At 46.6% G+C, this 10546-nt stretch overlaps 1 pseudogene; it reads right to left on the bottom strand.

Annotated features, from left to right (window-relative positions):
* Positions 1–2437: 2437 nt before the first annotated feature.
* On the bottom strand, positions 2438–9943 carry LOC149329522 (uncharacterized; annotated as a pseudogene).
* Between the last annotated feature and the right edge of the window lie 603 nt (positions 9944–10546).

Below are 10546 nucleotides of genomic sequence, written 5' to 3'. Positions count from 1 at the left end.
GATTTCAACTAAGATGTCTTTAACCCGCGTTTGTTCCCTCCCCCACTCCGCCCGCTTTCGATCTCTTAACGTTACACCTATCATTTTCCTTTCCATAACTCGCTGCGTTGTTCTTAACTTAAGCTGAACCCTTTTTGTTAGCCACCACGTTTCTGCCCCATAGGTGAGTACCGGTAGGATACGGCTGTTGTATACTTTTCTCTTCAGGGATATTGGTAAGCTACCATTCATGATCTGAGAGAACCTGCCACATGCGCTCCACCCCAATTTTATTCTTCTAGTTATTTCCCTTTCATGATCCGGATCTGCGGTCACTACCTGCCCTAAGTAGACATATTCTCTTACTACTTCCAGTGCCTCGCTACCAATGGCGAACTGCTGTTCCCTTGCTAGGCTGTTGAACATTACTTTGGTTTTCTGCATGTTAATTCTTACCCCACCGTTCTGCTCTGCCTGTCTGACTGATTGATCATGCCAGGGATATATGACTGTAAAGTAGAGAATGACCCTCTGCATATACGGGAATTAGCCATTACGCTATCGGGTCATTCACTTAAAGGTGTACTGAAGAGGAATCTGAACTCGTGTTTTTACCGCCGGGATTCGATCTACACGTTCAGAGCGTCCTTAGAAACTTCGAATCGGCCCTGTACGGCCGATTTCTCTAATATAAATCCGATGAAAAGTCCCGGCTTCCGCTTTTTTTTTTTGAACTACCCGGGGAGGAGTCGATCAACCTTTCAACCAGTCCCGTGGCGGTAGCCGCTCTGCCATCGGCGGATTGATACGTAGGGATCGGCGAAAGCAAACAGCCGACGCGTATTATAATTCCCGTGGGCCTAATTTGCAGGTATGTAGTATCTGACTAGATGTATTTATTCGCGGAAACCGAAAAAAAAGTGAAATAAAAGCGAAAGCAAACCTGCCATGTGACTGCCTAAAAGCACTCCATGCTTTGGTCGACTCTTCCCACAGTCTGCGGAAAATTAAAAAAAAAAATTCGGGAGCCGGATGTTAATCCGATTTAATTAGGGATTTCAGCCAAACAGGGCAATAATTCGTAGTTTCTAAGAACGCCCGGAACGTGTAGATCGAGTTCCCGCGTCAATAAGACGAGTTCAGGTTCCTCTTCAGTGCACCTCTAAGATGAAGCTTAAGTGTTTCCTCTATTTTTTACCATCAGCTATAATTTACGCCATGTACGCCAGAGGGGTATGCTCCAGTGCCGCCTTTCTGCAGCAATGTTGTCAATGCCAACGCGTATTGCTCTAGTCTACTGTTTCTGCCACAACGTTGCCCCAACGCACGCAGCGCACATTTCTTTGACGCTGCCGCCACTTAGGTCAAAGCGCAAATATTAGTTTGGTGGCAGTATTAGTTGATGAAGAAGGCGATGTGCAATGCAGAAAGCGAGAGTGTGCGGCAGTTTAACACGAGACGTGATCGGCTGAGGCGATACCATAGCGCGCTCGTGCAGTCACCAGCGAAGCTGTTCTTTCCGCATGGCCGTGGGTCCGAATCATAGTCGCGGCATTATTACTTTTATTATTTGTTTGCCAAAGGTAACCACCAAGGTCAAGCTTCACACAGACCGGTGAACCCGTGTGACCTCGTGAAGTAGTGCTTTGGCATTAAATCGAAACAAAAAAGGCAATTTTCATTTTAGAATGCCTTACGACGTATATATAAATAAAGCGGTCGTTATTGGTAGCGGTCTGGATTCCAAGATAAAGATAGAGTAGCACAGGGCAGTAGAAAGTTAGATAGGTGGATGAGATCACGATGTTTGCGGCGATCAGGCGGCCACGCTAGCACAACACAGTGTTAATTAGAGATACATGAGAGAGGACTTCTTCCTGCAGTGGCCCATGGTGATACGCTGGTAAGTAAAGCGCATAGATAGCTAACCATTCAGTTAGCTCGTGAAGGCGGCAGTTTTTCAAGACAATTCCATGGAGGCAGATGCGGGTTTTACTCCCAGCACTATGATAACCATAAACTGATAACCATTACTAAAAAACCATAAACTGTCTATGAATGCAGACCCCTTCCTCAAACCTAACACTACGCGCCAAACACGAAATCATCATACACAATCATTAACCCCTTACAGTGCTAGGATTAACGCCTTTAAATACTCATTTTTTCCACGCACCATTGAGGAGTGGAACAGGTGTCCGCCAGATCTCTTAACCAGAGCTGATTCTTTTCACTCTATGTTTTCTTCACAGCATTTAATTTGAGAGCCATTTATTTCTACGTTTACTTTTTGTATTTTGCATCTGAGCCTTGTATTTATTGCTGTATTTTGTGTTACAACTTGTATTTAACATTTTTTAATTTTGCTAAACCTGTTCTTTTTTGCATATATTATGTATTCGCCCCTCCTGCTTGGGCCTACTGTAGGCCTGCAGTATGTTCTAAATAAATAAATAAATAACTAGTGCAAATTTATTTTCAGAAAACCGTGAAAAGTATTGTAGTGGCCAAGAAGCACACTACAATTATTTTAGTATCACGAAGAAAAAGAATGGTCTTATTCCTGTCACAGGGACATACTGTCTCTTGCGTCTCGCACCAGTGCAATGAAAACTCAAGGGAGGAGCTCCCATTTAATATGGAGCCTGTCATTTTCAACAAAGCCGTCATTAATTAAATCTGCGAGGTCAAACGACTTCCTTGTCATACACGCGCTTTTGCTGCTTGAATCCGTTGGCTTCTTATAGTACTCCTCACTTCCGAATGTTTTATGTTCAGCCACACGTTCGGCAAGTCCTTTCGGGTGTATGACGCTCAGCTGGATAGTGTGCGAGAATGGCCAAGGCAAAACGTCGTCCAGGTCACCTTTGTGAAGCTGCAAGACAATATGCAATGTCACGCAGCCATTTTCTTTCTTAAAAGCTAGTCCAGGGGACAAACAATATCCGCGCAGGTACAACTTTTCGTTGTAAATCGATGCCCCTCCTTCCTTAAGTGCATATTCTTGGAGTGATTTCACGCCTCGTGCAAAAAACTCACACCGTGTTGTTTTAAGCTGAATGACTTGAAGCATACTGGTGATGCGTTCAAGCGCGTTCTGATCAAACTTCTTCCCTTCTGTTTTGATTTCTTCGAGGGCAGCTGTGATTTGCGACATGTTCCCTGCAGTTTCCGTTCCAACATTAGCCAAGCCATCTTTCAGTCCTTTTTTTAATTGGTTTATCTCTGCGTAAACGCGGTTTACTGCAGCGCTCTGTGCGGTAAGTTGTAGTCCTATTTCAGCGTTTGACGTGGAGAGTTCACGCAGGGTTTCTCTCAAACTCTCAGAGTTTTGTAATCCAGTTTCTTGTTCTTGCCTACGAGCTTCTTTGAATGTGTTGATGTCATGAGAGAATTCATTCAGCTTATCACCATGTATGCTAATATCCGCACTCATTCTTTCGAGGTAGCCCTTGATTTCACCCGCCTGCTTTTCAAATGCTTCTCTGAAAGCTGCGAGAGACGCATTTTCATCCTTGAGGCTGGAGTGTCCTTGGAATTCCAAAGAGGCGTCAGTCAACGAGCCGCAAGATCCCGATCTGAGGTGGGAGCACACATCGCTGCAGAGGACGCTGACCGAACACTTTGGGCAGCAAGTAGTATGGTGCACACATTCCCGCTGGAAATGGAGGGGGATCGTGGAAGCAGCTGCCACTTGCTGGCAACCCTTTTCCGCATTCCAGCACTTGACCTGCGAGTCAAAAAAGGGATATACTCAGAAATGAGCATTACCTCTCGAAATACTCAGTTCAGTTTTTTGGTAATATCATTCTTCCTGCGATTTCACCTAATCTTTTGGTTAAGCACAGGGCAGTATGGTCGTTCGCGTTTTCTTGAGCCGGAAAGTTGAATCTTGGCAGCTGGGATGCGTGAATGCCATGATACGGTCACATTTTAATTTTAACTCTTTCACTCACTCACTGAACTAAATTTCTATGTTACATCTGTGCGTTTCGCTGTCCGATGTAGCAATTTTTTCGTCCCATATGCGGTAAATTTTGTCCATCCGCGAGAGAACGCGCTTGGGTAACCTTAAGCAGTAGAAGAGCGGGTCGCTAAACAGCAACCATGTCAGTACGTTCATGCTGCATACACGGGCGCGTTCAGGCAAGGCTAGACCTTCCACGATATCTTGTTGACCTTGCAATTGAAAGAGATAGTGGACAAAGAAGACTGTTGCGAAAAATAATAAGACCTCTCTCGAAGTCGAAATGTACCACAGCTGGCACGACTGTGCCACTCTTTGAGAATTTCGCGATATTGAAGCATTCCAATCAATATGCTGTAGCTAAATCATGCCAAGTGTTTTTTCACTAGCATTTGAATTAGTGACGTAAATGACGATTAGCCCCGTCGCAGTGCTCAGTGGTTACGGCGCTCGGCTGCTGGCCCGAAAGACGCGGGTCCGATCCCGGCCGCGGCGGCCGAATTTCGATGGAGGCGAAATTCTAGAGGTCTGTTTCCTATGCGATGTCAGTGCACGTTAAAGAACGCCAGGTGGTCGAAATTTGCAGAGCCCTCCACTACGGCGTTCCTCATAGCCTGAGTCACTTTGGGATGTTTAACCCCCCCCCCCTCAAAAAAAAAAAAAACCAAACGAGGATTGAATTTGCGCTTCTCCTCAAAGCACTGGAGAAGTGCGAGGAAGTTCAGTGTGACGTCACGGAAGGTACAGTTTCAAATTCCCGCTGCCATCATTCGCACCCTGCCGAGCCTCTTTGGATGCTGCCAAACAAAACTCGGCGGGGTTTGCAAGCAGCCGTTTATGCGTTGGATAGGATAGGGTAAACTGTATTAGCTCTATTTTATAAGTTATTATGGTTGACAGAGGTCGGCGCCCCTATTCCAGGGCACCGCTGAGCTTGGCTGCTCGCTGGGCATGGATGACCAGTTCTCTCTGGAGAAACGGGTTGCCGCTGGAGAACAAACTCTCCCGCTGTTCCGCACTCGGACTTTGTATTCTATGGAAAGCCGCCTCGTTTCTTTTGCATTCCCACGTGATATGATATAGGGTGGGTTTGGCCCCACACCATGGGCATACGAGGTCTGTTAGAAAAGTATCCGACCTTTGGCCGGAGAAAAAAAACTGGCATAACTTGAGCATTGTAAACCTAATCACCTTCAAAGTAGTCTCTTTGAGACTCCACATACTTCTCCCAGCGGTGCTGCCATTGTTGGAAGTATTCCGAAAAGGCCCCTTTCGGAATGAAGTTTAGCTCAGCTGTCGTTGCAGCCATAATGTCCTCTCTTGTCTGAAATAGCGCACTTTTCAATGGCATCTTGATTTTGGGAAATAACCAAAAGCCGGAGGGGGTCATATCAGGAGAGCAAAGAGTCTGTTGAACTACAGGAGTCTGGCTTTTCGTCAAAAATTCCGAATAAAGTGCGAGAAATGTGCAGGAGCATTGTCGTGATGAATGCGCCAATTTCCTGTTGACCTCAACTCCGGTCTCTTGCGCCACACAGCACCATGTAGGCGACGGAGAACAGCCCTGTACTACACTTTGTTCATTGTTTGACCCTGTAGGGTGCGTACTCGTGGTGTGCCACACAGAAGGATTCAAAGAAAGCAGTCAACATCACTTTGACAGTGCTGAGCTCTTGGCGGGCCTTTTTTGGTCTTGACAACGCGGAATGCTTCCACTGCGACGACTGGGATTTGGTTTCCGGGTCGCACCCGTACACCCAAGACTCGCCGCCAGTGAATATGGTGTTGATGAAGTCGGGGTCACTGTTGGTGGAATTCAGCATGTTCTGTGAGACTTCAACACGAAGCTGCTTTTGGTCCATCGTGAGCAGCTTCGCCACGAATTTCGCCGCAATTCTCTCCATGGCCAAATCTTCGGTGATAATGGAATGTGCAGAAAAATTGCTCATGTCCACCTCTTGCGCAATTTCCCGGATAGTCACACGATGGTCCGGCATCACCACAGCGTTCACTTCGGCAATGACGTGGTCATTTCGGCATGTTGATGGCCGACCGGAGCGTGGCTCGCTCTCCACCAATGTGCGGCCGTCTTTAAACCAATTGTACCATTGTTTAATTTGTGTGCTGCTCATAGCATCTTCACCGAAAGCCGTACTGAATATTCCGAACGGTTCCCATTTCGCTGTCGTCCAGTTTCTGGCAAAATTTGATGCAGTAGCGCTGCTCCTGTCGCTCCGTCATTTTCCTTGGAATAAAAAACCGACGAGAACACTGCGCACTGCCTCACTCAAACGCTGCGTCCCAGCGACTGACGAGATCGGCAGGCGGGAAAAAATTCGTGCATGCGCACGGAGGTTCAAGGTCGGCTGATGCAAGCGCGCTTGTTTTATGTCCATCAGGTGTTCGCAAAAAAAAAAAATAAAGTCGGATACTTTTCTAACAGACCTTGTATGTCCGAGTATTGATCCGGGTACATTTTGCTTAGTATATGTAAGTTCGCAAAGGTTCCCGTTTGCAGTTGCCGCCAGTATACTGCTTCTTGTTGATTTAAAAGGTTTTTTTTTTTTTTTGGGGGGGGGGGGGGTGGTACTTTGCCCTCATTCCTCGGTAACAATTCAATATGTCCGCATACCAGATGATATCCGCGGCACGCTTAAGGTAAGCTCGCTGCCAAAAAGCATATGGACACGATCCTACACGCAGGCAGGCGATACGCCTGAGCAAAATATGCGTTGGAAATGTACTGATATCTTCGATGACGACGTCATGCCCCCCTCCACTGGACACTGTACGCTGCGGAGAAGCTTGAAGGCCGTCGCGATTTCAATCGGCGATTACGTTACCATTTCAAATGATAGTCCAAAAGGACTTTGCATGGTTTACCTGCAAGTTTAACACATTTGACCCTTTTAAGCTCGTTGATTTCTGAATCATACGCAGATGCCCTTCAATACTCGAGCGCGTGTCTTCCACTGGCATTAGCGCCGCTGCGGTTCGGCCTCTGTGTCTGGCACAATATTAGGGTGGGAGCAAGGAGCGAGCTGTCTCCAACCGCCAAAAACAGGCCGTGCCGCGTGGTCTCGGACTCAGCGCCCAGCGCTCAGGGGCTGTAATATCAGTGCAGGACGCACATTCTAGCGTTCGTGTCAAGCATGCTGACGACTGTACCTTAGTGCATAAACAAAGCCTCGCTGCGTTTCATGGAGTACTCGAACAGAACGGAGAGCATGGGGTAGTCTGCAGTGAAATTCTACTACCGTCCACAGAGGGACCTGAGTTACAAAAGAACATCGGCCTTATAGCAACAGCACTCACAACTTCATAGGCGCAGAATCGTTCGATGAAGAGATATTGCTTACACTGTTTACACAGGTGCGTGAATGGTAGAAGAGGTTATTCATGTAATTCAGGTGCTTATCGAGGAATCAGAAAAGGAAGTAGTAGAAGAAGCTGGTAGAGTCAGGGAGATACATAGGCATCTGTGGAAGGCTACTTGACCTGGATAGAAATACAGGTCCCGGCTGACCTTGACATCACTGGGGCATCAATGTAATTTGATGCCTAAATTCTACATGCAGCACTTTTTCAGAAAATTGTTTATTATTTTGCGCATGTACGAGGCCAATTTATGACTTTTAGGTGAAATTAGAAAAGGTAGTAAAGGACGAAGATAGCTTCTGGATGGCATGAGTTAGACTGGGAGTGTGCCGTAGTTGAATATCAGTTAATGTCCAAGCTGCCCTAGATAAGGCAGGAGCAATTACGTGCTTGCAGATTAACACTGTGTACGAGCCGCGTTTGTGTGCGCTGCATAATTGATCGTACAGGTATCATCTTAAAATATCGTGCTGTCCGGTTAAGCTGGCAAGACAACGTTGAAGTAGTAGACGAGTATAACATTCAGCCTGAGGACATCATCATCATCATCACAACATATGACATACGCGTCTCTTCGAACTACACAACGAGAAACCCAACGAAGAGGCTCTACTGCGGGAAGGACTAATGCATTTTATTCCATATCAGCCCCAACCCTACTGGATCACCTGACTTCATTTCACGCTGAAGAGTAATCAAAGCAGAGCAAGGATTACAATACCAGGTTTTTTAAAAGTAAGCTACTTTCATATTCACGGTGCAGGGCAAACATGCTACGTGTTGCTGGAAGAAAATGATAGACGAAAACAAAAATAAGATATTTTGTAGCGTTTTATTAAAAATACCAATTATATCATCAACCCTGTGGTAATTAAGAGTTGCACACACATATGGAAAAATATTGCGGGCAGTTTTGTTCGACTTGAGTGCTCGCCGTTCGAACCTAGTGAAATACAACAGGTGGGAAAATTAAGCAGTTGCTCTTCAGATACTCTATTGTTCAATAAAAAAAAAAAACCAGGTCTGCGATAGTAGACGCGACATTCTTACCCAGCAGCTTTCTTTATCTTTTCTTCTGGCTAAATTATCTTGTACTAGTGTTGCATTGTGGTGTGCCATGGTAGTCAAATATATATATATATATATATATATATATATATATATATATATATATATAAACAGAAGGCTGTCTTTTTCATGAAAAACCAGAAATGGAGAGATGTTCCCTCGAGTAGTCAGCTCATCCGACTCACACATCTTGTTTTTCAATTCTCTTATTCCGTCGTCAAGCTCTGAAAACGTTCATAGAAGTCGGCTGCGAGAGGAAATAAAGGGGCTGCGCTACAAACACCTTTCTGATTTTAACAGTATGGGCTACTTGTGGAGCCGCACACACACAATCAAGACGACAGCATTAAGGGAGGGCTCAGCTCAAACCGTACAGTTTCACTAATAATGCATTAATGCGTGTCCTGCTTTGCTGAACCTCTCCAGGCCTCCGAGTAAGCTTTACGGGTCATTAGTGAGGCTTCTTACGTATACCCAGTATATACTGCACTGAAAACATTCGGGAAGAAACAGCAGCATTTATTCACACCTCTCCACACCTTTGAAGTACCATGCAAGAGCAGCCAGAAATTTTTTAACCTATCGTGCGAACGCTGACTGGCCATTGCGAGTGCGCCTCGTCACGGAACCTAGCGACAAAAGGAGCGAGATAAGGAGCGAGATAAGAGCATTTTGCCAGGATCTTCCCGCATTCGCGCATCACCCCTGCCACTTTTCGTGCCGCCCTCATGGGCCCGTGATAGCAAAAGCGACTGGGCGTGGTTACTGACGCTCTCTTACTGCATGATGAGGAAGTATTTGTTTTTCACAACATGGGTTTCCCAGAAAGCAGCAATGAGGGGCGTAGAGTGTGACGCATTTAATGACACGCAAGCCTTGCAGGAAGAATAAAAAGGGCCAAGTTGCGCTGTAGCACATGTTTTTCACACTGAGGCTGTTTTGAGTGAAACTGAAGAATAATGATTAACTTCGGGTGCTAGCAGCGCGAATGAAAAAACGGTATCTGTCGCCCTTCCCCTGACGTTCTCCTGGTGCAGGTTGTATTAGGGTTAGACTATAGTTATGTAGTTCGGTCGTGCATGCGTTTGAAGGGTCCTCCAATACCTCCTTTCACGGGGCACTCAGTGTTCAATGCATGGAAATATGTTAGTCCGAGTGGCAACTAGGAGATCATGACTTTTTTCTGCCAAACAAAGAAACGGGAATGACAGTGCGATATAAAAAATGGTGTAAGTCTAGGCACCCACCTCTCTCCTCAGCAGCTGATCGGATGGAAACTCCCTCCACTCGACGTCGTCTTCGTCGTGCCACTCGTGGCCGTCGTGTGGACAAACGTGCAATCCGCCCTGGTCGCACTGGTCGTAGCAACACTCGCAGAGCACGTGCGTGCAGGGCAGCAACGCGGTCTTCTTGCGGACTAGAGTCCGCAGGCGCTGCATACCCGGTTGGCTGGAACAGGCTTGAGGAAAGTCAGGGGCCTCCAGTCAAGCTCCGGGGAGAAATCGACCAGAGTGTATTGGGCGTTTGCAGGAGGCATCGCTCTCCACACGCGCTAGCTCTCTGCTACGCCGCCTGAACAACTGCCTTTGTCTGACGGTCACAGGAGCGCCTCGTATCTCTTTTACCGGGGTTCGTCGGGGCGACTATCGAAGCTATATCCGCTGCCTCCCGCCGAGCTTATCGCTGGCTGCTCGCGTCCGGCGCTCATATCTCCGGTTCTCCGTCCTGCTTCTTTGTAACTCAGAGCCGCTTTTTTCCGAAGCAATCATGCGAAAAACAAAACTAATTTTTATTCCCCCCGTAATGGCCCAAGATACTATATACAGAAAAGTACATAGCAGCTGTATCTTACCGGCATTCACATTTGGGGCAGAAATGTGGCCGCTAACGAAAAGGGTTCAACTTAAATTGGGGCCAACGCAGCCAGCTTTGCATACGTGATGGGTGTAACATAAAGATACAGTAAGAGATTAGGTTTGTTGTGGTTTGTGGGAGCTTAACGTCCCAAAGCTACTGAGGCTATGAGGGAGGTCGTAGTAAAGGGCTCCGGAAATTTCGACCACCTGGGGTTCTTTAACGTGCACTGACATCGCACAGTACACGGGCCTCTAGAATTTCACCTCCATCGAAATTTACCCGGTGCGGCCGGGATCG

Source organism: Amblyomma mixtum, chromosome 9 (assembly GCF_055824585.1).
Source record: "Amblyomma mixtum isolate Tamu chromosome 9, ASM5582458v1, whole genome shotgun sequence".
Classification (NCBI taxonomy): domain Eukaryota; kingdom Metazoa; phylum Arthropoda; class Arachnida; order Ixodida; family Ixodidae; genus Amblyomma; species Amblyomma mixtum.
Note: the sequence above shows the minus strand (reverse complement) of the source record. Positions and strands in the feature narration are given on the sequence as shown.